The following is a 15,627-nucleotide window of genomic DNA, read 5'->3' as shown; positions in this document are numbered from 1 at the left end:
AAGTTCCTATTCCTAAAGACACTATGCACTCCAGAAGCAGAGCCCAGGAGACCCCTGAGCTGGACCTGATCCGAATGCCTCCTCTTTTAGAATCAGCTTTCCTGATGCCATGTAAGCTTCCAAAGAAACCAAGCAAACAACAGTCCTAGTCAGCTATGACACCTATAAACCACAAAATGATCAACATGGCATGATAACACTAAAGTGGCTTTACATATCGTGGCACACATATTTGGCAGCAACCAACATAATAAATGAGAGTTAAGACCAGCTTTATAAAGGAGAAATCGGGCTGGTACCGGAAACTTACTCCACCTTCCTGGGAATATTAAAGTCTTGGATTTTGGAAAAGAACCCACATCCACTTACTAAAGCAGTGTATTTCTAACTACTCTATAAACATTTGTCCTTATTTCTATAGGTAAGTGGAGTTTGCACTCCTCATCAAACAAACCTCTCTATGTAACAGACAAGGCCCATTACAGAAAGACAATCAATTAAACCATAGAGTGGTGGATCACAGTCCCAGTCGATACATTTCCAAAACAACACCCTCACCTAAGGCTCAGGGAACCTCATAAAACAGGTGTCAGAATGATTTTAAGAGCTATGCAGGAGGGGTGTGGCCAAAATAGCAGCCTATTGACAAGTTGGAGAGAAGGCCTGCATGGGAAGGCTCAAAGAGACTCTCTTGGCTAGGCCTGGAGAAATATGGCTGGATGGAGAGGTTGGATGCCATGGATAAGGGACCTGTTGGTGGGGACAGGAAGAGTGGGTCCTGCTGGAGGTTTTGGAACAGGCAGTTATGACCAAAGGTAAGGCACAGAGTGTGGGATCAGAACTTGATCTAACAGGTTTAGGGGGATGTGTGAATGGCAAGGCTGAGGAAGCCTTACTAGACTAGACTTTACAGAAGGATGTGGGAGGACTAGATGGATGGAAAGGTTGGATGTAGTGTAGAAGGGGTCTGTGGGTGATACCATGTTCTATTTATGTTTTAATATTTAAGAGAGCATTTGCTAATCACCTTCCCATTGCTATAATGAAATGTCTGACACAATTGCTTATAAGGAGAAATGGTTTGTTTTGGTTCCTGGTTCTGGGGTTTGTAGTCCCAGGACAAATTGCTTCATTTGCTTTGGCTCTAGAAAAGGCATCATAATATTGCAGAAGCACTTAGAAGAACATATTGCTCACTTCATAAATCAGCGAGTGAAGCATGAGGCAGAAAGGAACAAAAGTTTAAAAACCTACTCTATAGCAATTCTGCACGACAGAGAGTCATTTATTAGTTCCTACCTTCCATAGATCCACAGCACACCTCCTTGTGAAACAAGTCTTACACATGGGTCTTTAGGCAATGTTCAGTCTCCATGCTGCGGCAAAATTCTAGACTTGTTTGTACTTGTGTCTATGAATAGGTGACATGCTGGTAAACACAGACATATTCCAAACTTCTGAGAAATAAACATTTAAGGACAAGATAGACACATTTTTTTTGTCATTTTGTGAAACCTGATATATAAGAAAGGATTCCCTCTCCTCATTTTTTTGACATAGCTAAAGTTACTATAGTTTAAGGTAGGAGGTCACATAAGTAAGCTCATGTGTTCAACAAACTCTTTTCCTCACAGGCTACAGAGTTGCATACAAATAAAAAAAGAAAGAAAATAATCAATGAAGAAAGTCATTGAAACCTTCCATGGTTATTTTCTCAGATATATCTGCAACATATGTGTAATTTTTGTTTCATACTAGTTAGCAGCACTTTGATGTTTCCCTTAGCTATGTGTAGCATATTTTATTTGCATAATGTTCTTATATTCCCAGCATTCCAATACAACTTGCATCAATGACAATTTAATTTTTTACCAAATATATCATCGGTTATTACTATAGAGAAAAGTGGAAATATTTTTAAAGCCAAAAGTGTGTAAAGAGGAATTGCTTTCTGCAAATATACAGAATTAACAGACATATTTTTATTTTATGCAATATTTCTATGGAGATACTTGATAATAACACTCTCTCCCCAACCTCAAATCCCCTGGCTTACATATTGAATAACAATATAACAGAAACACTCAGAATATTGAGACTAGGAGGGGAAATTATTTTATCATCTCAAAACATTAAAACAGTTGATTCTACAAAAGAATAACATTAATTATCTATCTGTAAAATCATAGAGAATCAAAAAGTAGAAAAAAAATCATAAAAATTTAAAATTCAGACCAATGAGATGAGTGAGTGGGAACAGACCTTGCTACCATGCCTGAAAAACCTGAGTTTTGTATGATCCATAGCCTCCCATGGTAGAAGGGGAGAATTGATTCCATAAATTTCCCTCTGACCCCTCCTCACTCTAAATGAAATACATAAAATATAAAAAAAGTCAAAACTTATCTTAAAGATTGCAAATTCTGGGCTTTTAAATGTCCACTCACTCCAAATCTTACAGAAAACTGGGCTTTTCATAGGAAATAGAATAGGGAAGCTGGCCTTCCAGGCATCTTTTTGCATGATTACATGACTGAAAGATTGGACAATTTTTAAATATAAGGGAAGAAATGTTGAAACAGAGTTGGGAAACTGATTTTGAGTGGAGAGCTTAAGTCCATAGCTTTTTTGAGGAAAGGCAGAGAAACAATGAAAGGTGGAGGGGATGGCATGACAGTCCCAGTTCTCACAGTTGGCTGACACTGAATTCCAAAGAACAATAGCATTGTACAACCAAGATGGATGAATGAATGAGCAAATGTTTGTAAAAGCATTGTAGCAAAAACATCTTAAAAATATTTTAAACTGTTTATTTTTGATAGTATAATACAATACATCATTTCTCTCCTTCTGTTTAGCCCAGTCCCAATGGATATGTTACAAAACAACTGCCAGAACCTAAGGCTGAGGAATCACTGCAGAAGGACAAAAAGATTTTAAGAGCCAGAAGATCAGGGGGTTTACTATAAGATTGTATCTCCTAAGAATGTCAGAAGCTACATCCATAAAGTCTCATCAACATGATTGCTTAAACATGGTCCGAGGAAGGACAACAGAAATTGATATGACAATGTTAACATTTTTATTTAATATGTTGTATGAGGTAATTTTAGTATATTTTTCATATAAAACTTATGACTAATTATGTATATATGTAATTTGTGCATAGTTGATAACTTGAAAATGAAATCACTGTGTGTGTGCTGAATGTGTATGTGTAAGGTGTATGCTCAGATGTATGTACTTGTACTTGTGAACACACATGGATGTCAGAGGACAGTATCAGGTGTCCTGCTCTGTCACTTTCTGCCATATACTTGAGAGACAGTATTGAATTGAATCTGGAGCTAGGCTTGTGGCCAGGAAGCCTCAGCCAGCCTCCTGTGTCCCCTCTCTCCATATCTGTATTCCAGGTGCACACATGGCTACACTCAACACTTTATATTGGTGCTTGGGTTTTGGACTCTGTTCCTTATGATTTTCAATAAATGCTTTTACCCTTGTGACTATAACCCTAGCCCTTAGTTTTTTGTTTTTTTGTTTTTTTTTTTTTTAGAATTCTTTAAACTATAATTCTATTCAGGCTAAAGACAGTATGAGGAAGTAGAAATATCATGAGAATCTTTAGCCAAATAGAGCCAGAATTTTCTTCCTGTTTGATCAGATTAAAAAAAATATATAACCTTTGGGAGCCTCTTTTCTTTTGCAAATCAATGTTACTGTGGTTGCATTAGGACTAGATCACTTTTATGTAGATAGTCTTATTAATATATAAAGTTATATAATACATAACATTAATGTAAACAGAGTGCAAAGTAATGTACTTTTGTTTGAAATTATATTTATTTTTAGTTTGTTTATATGAGTGTTTGCCTGCATACATATGTGTGCACTACATGCATGCTTGGTGCTGCAGAGGCCAGAAGAGGGCATTGAATCGCCTATAATTTGAAGTACACGTGGTTGTTAACCATCATGTGGATACTGAGAATGGAGCCTGGGCCCTCTACAAGAGCAGCACATGCTCTTAATAGCTGAGTCATTTCTCTAACGTAAATGTCTGTTCTTGCCATCAGCTTTAACTAGGCATGATTGTGTATCACTGGACCCTTGACTCTTTGGCCTTAGAATATGGATACATAAAGAAAAACATAGAACATTTTCTATTTCTTTCATAGAGGAGTGTACTCCAGCTAGGTGGTAATAAGCTAGGCACAGGTCTCCTTTACTTTAGGAAGTTAATATTCTAGGACACACTGGGTATGTTACTCAGCTATTGCTAAACACAGGATGAAAGGTGTAGCTCATGGTGACAGTGAGTTCTATGGCCTAAGTAATGTAAAAGCACTGACTCCTACACGGCACCTTGCATGTGGATTTGTGAGCATTCTGCCTCTTTTGAGTAGCTTCCTTCACTCTTTGCCTCTACACTCTGAGAGTTCATTTAGCATCATTTATTGCAGGAAAATGTTTAACATGGAAGTCTTCCTTTTCTGACAAATAAGTGTTCTATTTTCTGTGGGGGACATCAATATTATTATCCACTAGACAATACCACACAGTTAAATTTGGTTCCAAAGTTGTACTCATACAAACCATTTTCTGGCTTTTAACTAGGAGTAATAATCTGATGAATATAAATTAAAAACAAAGTCCCATAAGAAACAGTTCACAGAATCTTAGTTCAGTGCTTCCATTCACAAATAGTTCTGCCTCTTTCCACAGTGTGATCTGGTGAAATGCTTTGGAACTCAGCTATTTTCCATCCATGGCTGGGGAGGGGTATTGCAAGTCTATAAACTACTGATGCTTCTGACCTAGCTGCTCAGAAATGAACAAGAGCTCGCTCCTTTCTGACAAAAGAGTAGAAGACAACAGTGTACTGAGAATGGTGCATCCAAAGTGCCAACCTAGCTCTGCATTAGCTAGGGAAAGCCAACATGATGAGAGATGGTCTCACAACACCAGGAGTCACTCTGGATCAGAGAGAGCAAAGAGTGGCCTGGGATGGTGATTAACACTTCATTCTATCTCACTTCTGTTTAATTTCATTTCTCTCTCAGCCTCAGCCCTCTACTATCCCCCTATTCTCCCTTGGGTTTGTTATGCGTATTATATTAAAATAAAAATTGATTTAACTGGGAACAAATGTCATGTTTGATGTAATAGATTTTTTTTTCTTTTAAGAAGTCTCTAGTGGTCATATTCAGAGACTCATAAATGCTAGGTATGTACATAAAGGCTGAGATAAATGCCCAGGTAACCCCTTTTCTTTCTCTTCCTTTCTTTTATAAATTTTTAGGGCCTTGCTAAGATTGTCCACTTTGCCCTTAAACTGTCTTTCTAGACCAGGCAGTACTTCATGCTCCTGCCTCAGGCTCAGAGCAGCTGAGATTATAATCCTTCACCACCACATCTAATTACAGAAGTTTTTTGTTGTTGTTGTTTTTGTTTTTCTTTCATACATTGTTTTTCACCTCTGGAAACTATTATTTTACTCCATGATGAATCTGTAATTGTACATATTTACTGTTTGATCTGTCTCCCTAAGCATGCTACAGTCTATTGATGAATTATTTGCTGATCTCAGGGTATAATTACATTTATATAATATCATTGTCCTCTAAAAGTAACTAGTTCCCTCAAAGATTTTGTCATGAGTGTTCTGTGTCAGAAATACATGACATGGCTGTGTCTTTCTACAATGTTAAACCTTATTGAATAATCACAAGTTCATAAGGTGCTATGGTTTCATTGGCAGCAATTTGCCAAGTAGTCCTACTTTCTTTGATAACTCTAGTTGAGAAGAGTGGATTCCTTTATTGCAATTTGAATTACTATTATTAACACATTCACATCACCTAGTATGTGTATATACATCGATTATATATATATATATATGGCTACAGAATGGCAGAATGGTCCCAAATGCATCAAAGAGGATACCACAGAGTTCAAGGATTTTAAAGACAACTAAAAATGCTGTAAGAATAAAGGAACACATCTAGGATGGGCATGTCCCGCCACTGTGGCTATAGTCAACTGTAAGGTCACAGTTCAGCCAAACTTGGAGGCTGGAAAGGAGAAGAACTAGTTCAGATCCAGGAGAACAAACAGGCATATTGTGGATAACAGACCCAGATAGAAAAAAAAAATGGATATGTGGATGGACATCAATTTAAGTAGGCTATGTCAATAGTAAGTTCCAAGTGAACGGAAGTCTCAGGTACAACCAGGATTATTCTTCTGGGAAGTCATTGACACGTCCACTGAGTGCTCACATGACAGGTCAGTAATATTTAATCATCATCTATTTCAACTTTATTTAACCTCCTCTTTCTGGAGTCAAGTGAGGGCATTATACCATTTTCTCAATTTGATATGTCCAATAAGTGCGTGGTGTTAATTTTCTGTATGAAATTTTAACACACACATTTGTTTCATAGGCCAAATTTACTATTATAAATTTGTAGAGTGACAACTTTTCTAAACTTTTTGGTCACTTATCAGTTTGTGCCTAGTAGGTAATGACAGAAACATGGAGTATTAACAGGTTCACCATGCTGCAGAGACAATCTCTGTCCTCTGAGTAAAGTCAAATGCTGGAAGTCACTCAGGACATGTCATAGCCTGAAAAAAATATTATTTTACTCAGTATGCAGTAAATTTGGGCAGGACACAGCCTGAGCTCAATAGTTGTTCTTAATCTTTCTGATCCTGAATTCTTGTACATTGTGTTAATGTTAATATACAGAAAGCCAATGCAATTCCTTTAATTTAAACAACATATGGTTTAACAAAGAAGAGGGTTTTTTAAAATTTTACTTTCTATTTATAAGGGAGAAAACAAACACATATGTTGAGTAGATGTCATAATCTTAGGTAACAAAAGCTGAACATTTTTAGCGTTTTAAGTTATATATCTATACTGCCTAATATTTGTAAGAAGAGAAAAATGATTTTTATGTTGGAAAATATAGGGAAGTTGTTTGGAATATTAAAGAGAATAGTATTTATTCATATTTACTTTCTGGACAGGTCATTTTTCTTACATGGTGGCACACCAAATGAACGTTCAAGATGAGGACATCTGTGGTCAACTTTATTTGGTTTTTCCCTTCTTCCTTTGCTTCCAGACAGGTCTTCAGACATTATTTTCAGCCATTCTAGTTAAAAATAAAATTCTTCCTCTCTTAATTAAAGGGATTTGTGTCTTTATATTTGTTTGTTTTGGTGTGTGTGTGTGTGTGTGTGTGTGTGTGTGTGTGTGTGTGTGTGTTGTTTTGAATGAGAATAGCCCTCATCAGTTCATATATTGAAATACTTGGTCCCCAATTTGTGGAACTGTTTGGGAAGGATTAGGCAGTTTAGCTTTGGGAGGAAGTGTTACTGGGAGTTGGCTTTGAGATTTTAAAAGCCCATTCCAATACCACTTAGCTCTCTTTCTGCTTTGTGCTTATGGATCAAATGGAAGCTTTCACACACTGCTCTACAACTATGTCTGCCTGGCTACTGCTATGCTTCCTCCCATGATAGCCATGCAGACATTCCCTGAAACTATAAACAAGCCTCTGATAGAGTATTTTCCTTCATAAATTTCCTTGACCATGTGGGGTTTTGATGTTGTTGTTTTGTTTAGTAGAAAAGTATCTAAGTCTCCACCCCCTTTCTGTTCCTGACTTCTTAAAGGTTTTCTTATTTTTATTTTTCCAAAGTCTCAGCAATAGAATTAGTTCTCAGGAGGCTTCACAATCCTGGTGTGAAGAACTATAGAACAGATGACAGCATGCTGTATGCTAACAGGGAATTCTATCCTCTATAAGTTTTAGTCCTAAGAATCTCTGAAAATTATTGGAGGCCACGGAAAGATTGTTTTTTTCATTAATTATAGCAACAGTCATTGTTACCTCATGGAAGTAAGGTATACATATGCATTAATTCTTCTGTTTTTCACAGATTCTGATGCAAAATACATAAAAGAATTTTGAATAAAACCCAAACATTTGCTTCTGTGCATTTCAAAGATGATTTGATATATGGTTCTTCCAGCAATAGAAATATATTCTAAAAACAAAACAAACCTTCAAGTCCCACATACTTTCCTTGTCTGTCTTTATGGAGTAGCATTTTTACCACTCATTTTGCTCAGGTAAGCCACAGAAGCAGAGCTTTGAATGATAAAACTAATGACACATTTGTTTCACATAAAATCAGTATGATCATTGAACATGTTATATGAAATTTATAAAATATAATATTATAAATTTAAAAATAAAATATTATAAGCTGCAATCGTTAATGTTCTCAGCCCTATCAGAAGGTACTAAAACTTTCAATCTCTGTATAGAGTTCAGCCCCTTTAGATTGAACTCAGTGCAGGGTAAAGATTTGTCTAATTTTTGTCTTTGGCTTATGTCTTAAAAAAACTAGAGGATTAAAATGTTCTATTTACAATTTTATTGCACTTTAAAAATGATAACTAAACCTGTGGGGGAAATGTCACACTGGATGAAAAGAGAATAAATAAAGATTAAAACATCCCCAGGCTAGGAAGATTAGAATCATTATGAATCCAATATTTCTTTTCTAATTGGCAGAGGAGGAGAACACAGCAACATAAACAATCAGTACATCAATGACAATAAAACAACATAAAATTATCACATGGAGACTGCAGACCCATTTCAGAAAGCTACATGCCATTTTCTCTGGGGTTCTCATCATATATCAGTGCTGTAGATCATGGAAAAATATCTTATTTGTTCCAACAAAATGGTAATGCTTTCTAAATAAGTGGAAGAAATAGCCTTTAACATAAAAGAAAAGGGATAGTGTTTTAGTAGAAATAGCAATAAAATGAAAAGTTTGGAAGAAGAAAACAAGTGTGCTATTTTCAAATTTTAAGGTTATTTTCATTGTTACATGAAAAACCTTTAATGCACCTGTACTTAATTTGACAATTACAGTCATCCAATAAAGCATATGGATGCTACATGCTGCTATAGTTTGTCCATTCAATATAGGATTGGAAGCAGAGTCCTTGAGAGAACAATGGAGCCTTTCTTTCCTTGGGTGTGTGTGTGAAGGGGGGGGGTGCAGGAGTTCAAGGGGTTTGTGTTCTAGAAAAATCAGTGGCTATCAAAGCCACGCTGGTCCTGGGGCTTGTGGGGTTTTTGTCTCACAGACTCAAAGAAGGACTTATCCAGACAACGACAGTGACTTTTGGAATGAAGTTCACTGTAGATTCTCAGTGAGAGCTTGTAAGACAGAAAGCAAGCAGAGCTTCTGTGCAGTAAGAGCCATTCCGAAGAAACGGGTTCCATCAAGATGTCAGTTCAGTTTTTTAATTTTTCCTTTTCATAGCACTAGGAAATAATCTGGCTGAAGCATAGGTGATAAATTGGTCAGGATCATTTCAGTTGGACCACTCATACAGTGCCTAAGTCAGCAGAGCTTCTGGGAAACTATGAAAGAACATATATATATATATATATATATATATATATATATATATATATATGCAAACAAACAAACAAATCCAGATGATAAACTAGAACCCACAAACACTTCTGACATTTCTGACCTGTGGACAGAACAATACCAAAGACATCTGGATGATCCCAAAGGATAAGGATTTAGGTCGTTCTCCCTAAGACTGCCTGACCAGTTTCCATCCCATGACTTCATTACTTTGACTTGCCTAATATTGGTTGTCAACTTGACACATCTGGGAAGAAAGAACCTCAGTTGAGGAATTGCTTCCCATCATATTGGCTTATGAGCATGTCTGTGGGGCATTTTCACCATTACTAGTTTGTGTAGAAGGCCGAGCCCATTGTAGACAGTGACACCTCTAGGCAGGTGCTGCAGGGCTGTATAAGAAATACAACTGATCAGGACAGAAACAAGCCAGTGAAAGTAGTGTTTCTCCCTGGTTTCTGCTTGAGTTCTTGCCCTGGATTCCCTCAAGAGTAGACTATAGTATATTCCCTAAATAGTAGACTGTAAGCTGAAATATGTCATTTGCTTCCCAAGTTGCACTTAGTCAAAAAGGTTTATTGTAACAACAGAAAAAACAAGCAATAACACACCGATTTTTGGTTCAGTGTAATATATATATATATATATATATATATATATATATATATATATATATAAATTTAATATAAAGATTACAGTTTCTGTTTCAAATGCCAATTGTAATTGTATATAAGGCAATTAAATTGTGTAGATTTGGGTCTCTTTTATTTACTTGCAAGTGTTTTGTATAATAAAGTTTAACAAAAATAATATATAATAAAATATATATGATTGGATAACATCCATTAAACATTTGCTGAATAGTCTCTGTCTGATGGATGGGGTTGTCTGGAGTTGAAAAGAGACAGGTACTATAATATAGCTGATTTCCTGGGGGACAAAAAGACCACTCATTGCTCTTTGATAGTAGGAATTACAGTGTCTATGGCAACTAATGAATGAAGAGTGCAGAGATTGCAGGCTAGAAATAGTGATAAAGCTATTTTTGCTCTTCCTAGTGGAAGGAAAGAGAAGTGTGTCTAAAGGCTCTCTTCTGGTGTTCCAACTAGTCTTACCTCCTGCACTCCCCCAGTTGCAAACACTCTTGGGAGATTCTAGACTATATTAGTAGTAGAAGATTCACTGAGAGTGAGACTCCGTGAGGTAGCTTCTATGAGGCCATTGTCCATGATGGTGTAGTATATTCCAGTGGTGTGGCTGTTTTTGAATTGCCCTTGCTGTTTTAAATAACCCTTCATCTGTCCTCTGTAAGTTAGTTCAATAAACTCATTGGTTCTTCAAGTGGAAATTTAGTAAAATTCTTGCTTTTTGTCTGTCATCAGTGCTCTATCTGGTGTGAATAGACATTTGTTCATGCCTCTCCTGAACACATTAACACAACAGTTATGCATATGATATCACCTAAATAGTGAACAAATTAATAATTCTCTGTTAATCAGTTTCCATTTTATATATGAATACACACAAATGAAAAACGAAATGAACTAAAGTCAATGCCTTCAAAGTGTTATAACAAATATATACAAATACATTTTCAAAATAAGTGGATATATTTTTAAATAAATGCCATACGGCAATCTCAGGCTTAATAATATTTTTCTGTAAAATAATAAATTTTAAAATGAGTATTGTCCAGTGATGTTACTTTAATTGTCTGCTTTTTTGCTGCATTTCATGGCTAGTTTTATTATTTTGTCTCTTTTATGTAATCATGTCACAACTCAGATAAAAGATAAAGGAAAACAAAATATAATGTATATTCACACAGAGCAAATTGCATGTTATGGTTTGCTACTTGGGAAATGAGATAAAAACATACAAGAAGAAAAACCAGGAAATAATTTAAAAGAAACTTAGAGCTGGCTACTCTTTTCAATTTCTAGTCTTAATTCTAGTATGCATGCCTGATGTATCTCCTCAGCAGAGAAGAAAACACATTCATTATGTTATAGTGTTTGGTATATCCACAATACTGATGCAAAACTTGTAACAGAAGGGTTTATTCATGACAGAAAACCTTTAATGTGGCATAATTTCATGAGAAATTTGCTCATTGTATCCAAACTCAAAATGCCTGGAGACTTAAAGAGAGGGAATGGGAGAGAATTTTTAACATCAACTTTTAATAAATATTAACATATGTTTATACTGAGGATATTTGTCAGTAACCTTTGTACTTTTCTTTCAGCCCAAAGGAGCTAAGAGACATCACACAAGCTAGAACTCACCCATATGTGAGAACCTTTGTGAAATTTTATACCTTTGGGTTGCCAACTAAATCAGCTTTGATATTTGCCCTCCAGAGCAAGGAGACCTACTTCAAAGTTTGCTTCCAGGCTTATGTTTCACAGTGTTCATTCTTGCCAGTGAGTTGAACTAAAAGCCAGCTGGCAGTGCAGTACAAACCCTGGAATATATGGCCTTCATCCTCAAAGGATAACAAAAATGGAAAAAAGTACATTTGAGCCGTGTAAGCCAACTCCTAAGTAGAAGTAGACTTACTCTGATTTGGAAGATTAACATAGAAGGAAGGAAAACCCAACACCTTCTCATCCAGTTACCAAGGGCAACCGGTCTTTTTGTTTATTCAGAGTTTATTTACAAAGCAACTTTTTGAAGTACTACCAGGTATTTACTGATTAGTCTTCCTGTCCCATGACTACAATGATATGGATGACTCAAAAAATAAACATGGAAAAGAGCCAATATCAAAAACATTAACAAAGAATAAATCAGTTTTTATTAAGTTATAAAAGAAAAAAATAAAAACATTTAACAATACAGCTGTAGGTAGCAAAACTACAAAGAAAGGAAGTAGCTACTACAGTCCTAATACTACTGCCTCAGGAGGAACTGTCAGTATCCCTCATGGTGCTGCTTCTATGAGCTGAAATAACCAAGCCGACTTACATTGTGAAGCACTGTCTAAATATATTGAAGTACCTTAGTAGAGTTAATCTGTTTTGTTCACCTCTTGGCCCAGTCTAGCATGTGTGCACATATGCATGTAATGTGTGATTAATATGGATAGCTGCTGGAAAGAGACAGGCAATCTTCATCCTTGGAAAGTCCACGGGAAACTAGAATTTAATTGGTTTCCAATACAAGGAATTTGGATTTATGTAAATTAATCTTAGATATGCATAGTTTACAGTCACTTATTCATTGGTAAGAGTTTTACAGCTCATGAATGATGCCTTGTCTGGCTATTCCAAAAGCATAACTGCTACTACTCATTGGCAGCTGAAGAATGTGTGTCAAAACAAAGAAATGATGAATCCTTGAAGGCAAGCTTGTGTTTGACACCAAAGAAAATTGCAAATGAAAGAGACCTGACCATTCAGAGCTTTTTGTCTCTCTAATGGACCACTGTTAGATTATATCCATAAGATACTCAAACTACTTTGATATTCACAATTGTTCACAATTTTCTTTATCATCTTCCTAACAATGCACCTAAAATATTCACAATTACACATTCTAAACTTTATATGCTGTTTTCTGATTGGAAAAACCTATCATTGTATGTGGATGATAAATTAACTTTTACACTGCATCTGTCTTTTCATCTTTAATTCTTACTGTTAGACCTATCATCTGCTCTACACAATAAAAGCTCACTTCTGAGTTTGGGGATTTCATTCCTGATACTGTAAACCTATACAACTAATCACGGCTGGTGAGGTCATGACCTGTAGAGGAAAATCTACTATTGCTATTTTCCTAAGCCAAAATAATTTTTAATATTCTAAATGCTTATCCTTATGCCGACAGGTAAGTGTAGCTCTTATTCTGCATCAAAGAATCTTCTTTTTGCAACAGATGAAGATTATTATAGAGATGAACACATGGTCAAAATGTAAAAACACTAAGTGACCATAGTGTTTAATCTGTAGTTGGTATATCTCCAAACACAACCCATGCACTAAGGCTAACAGATTGGAAGAAGGAACAGAAAAATTATCCTGAGAACCTGTACGTCAACTGTGACCTGACCTGAAAGTTCCTCCTCTGAAAACTAGCTTTCATGGTACCAGAAACTGCCATGTAAGCTTACAAAGGAGGAAAGCAACCAACATTCCTTCTCAGCTATGATGTGTATCAACCACAACAATGTCCAACATGGCATAATAACACTAAAGGTAAGATAGTGGTCATGTACCTTGAAGATTAACAGCAGCTCTCTGACCGGACTTAAGGCTCAGTCAACAAGAGGGAAAACATACCCAGTACTGGAAACCTTGCCAATTTCCCAAGTCTAGTGAAGTTATGAATCTTGAAGAATCTACAACTACCCCTTTATTAAACCAACATAATCCCCAACTAAATTCTAAATATTTATCATTATAACTACATATAAACATAATTCTCAGCTTCATCAAGGAAATTTCTCTTTGTAACAGACAGAGCCCATTGCAGCAAGTCATGATGGATCAAAAAATGGCATTGTAGAACCCAGTCCCAACCATTAGATCTGCAGCCCAACTCCTGCACTTAAAGGCTCAGGGATGTAGAAACCGTAAAAGCCAGAGAAACATGAATTTTGCTGTGAGATTCTGTCTCCAAGAAATGTTAGAGATCTATACCCATGCAATCTAATCTACATGCCTGCCAAAGCATAACCTTAACAAAGGTAACACCAGTACACATGCTAACATGGAAGGAGAAAAGCTCCTGAGGCCTCAATTCTAGACAAAGTTCTACAGGCAGCTAAGGTAGCTGAGAGCAGGAGAAACAGTGTTCCCCTGTGAAGAGAACAGCAATTAGTTACACAATACTAAATGGTCAGTACTAAAAGCATACACATATAAATAACACTGTACATACTGAGCAGGTTATATTTAAATATTTAGAAGTACACACACACACACACACACACACACACACACACACAAGCATATATCCAACAGTCATGAAAGAAGAAACAGAAGGGAGAATGATCTAATTATGTTGTAATCTAAAATATAAAACATTATTAAAATAAATAAATAAATTTCTTAAAGCCAAGTTTGGTGTTTGTTTTTAGTTCCAGCACTTGGGTAACAAAGGCAGATGGATCTCTCTGTGAGTTGAGGACAGCCTGTCCACATAGTGAGACACCATCAAAAGAAATACAAATTAAAAAATAATCAGGTAGTATTGAATTCTTTTGTTATTTAGAAGGTTCACACCCTGCTTGCGTTAGCTCCTAGGCTGCTTTTCTTAGTTGAAGATCTACTTCTAGATAATTGGGCCTCTGCCTTAGTGAGGTGTGTAAATTTAACCGCCTATAACCAGGACAGGCTTTCACAGAAAGTTGTAAGAAATTTCCTCTGGAGACTATAAAGTAGCTAAAAGGTCAAGCAATCCTTCCTACTTGTCAGAAGTTTCCACAACTTTGGGCTGAAACACATCTCTGGAATTTTCCCTTGAAAAGGAAATAATGGAAAGTGCCCAAAGCATCAATGTTTGCATGCTTCAATATTTAATATTAGAGAGTATTATTCCTTTGCAAAGTGTTTTCATACTTAGACTAATAGTAGTAGTAGCAGTACTTTATTTCATAGGCGGTAAATCTGAGACAAAAGAATTTAGGTAGATCAGCTAAAACAGCTCACGTTCCCATAAAGATATGAAAGCAGCTATCCCAATCAAAACCTTGAATTTTCACACAACTTGGTAGTTTGAAGGAGAATGGCACCCATATGTTTGAATGCTTGTTTCTGAAGATGGTGAAACTGTTTGGGAAGAATTAGAAGATGTGGCCTTATTGGGTGAGTGTGTCCCTGCCTGTGAATGTTGAGGTTACAACCATTCTGGTTGGCTTTCTTTCTGCCTCCTGCTGGTAGATCAGATGTAAGCTGGCTGCTACTGCTCCAACACCATGACTTCCTCTCTCCTGCCATGCTGCCTGCCATGATTGTCATGGATTCTAACACTCTGGAACAGTAAGCCCCCAAATTAAATGCTTTCTTTTTCTACATCCTTTTGGTCATTGTGTTTTGTCACAGCAACAGAAAAGTAATTAAGACAACAACATACCGTTTGTCAAGGCTGAGTACCTTGCATTTGCTTCTATTAGAGAGTAGTAAAAAGGTTAGTCATTAT

The 15,627-nt window shown here is 36.3% G+C and overlaps 1 long non-coding RNA gene across 1 annotated transcript in view; it reads right to left on the bottom strand.

Moving 5' to 3' along the window:
* Nucleotides 1–1,298: 1,298 nt before the first annotated feature.
* LOC131903730 (uncharacterized) overlaps nucleotides 1,299–15,627 on the bottom strand; it is an 89,075-nt gene continuing 74,746 nt past the window's right edge. The window contains exon 5 of the long non-coding RNA XR_009377577.1: nucleotides 1,299–1,411. This is a non-coding gene — a long non-coding RNA (uncharacterized LOC131903730). The remainder of the gene's footprint in view (nucleotides 1,412–15,627) is intronic.

The sequence above is a fragment of the Peromyscus eremicus genome, chromosome 2, assembly GCF_949786415.1.
Source record: "Peromyscus eremicus chromosome 2, PerEre_H2_v1, whole genome shotgun sequence".
Taxonomy (NCBI): Eukaryota; Metazoa; Chordata; class Mammalia; order Rodentia; family Cricetidae; genus Peromyscus; species Peromyscus eremicus.
Note: the sequence above shows the minus strand (reverse complement) of the source record. Positions and strands in the feature narration are given on the sequence as shown.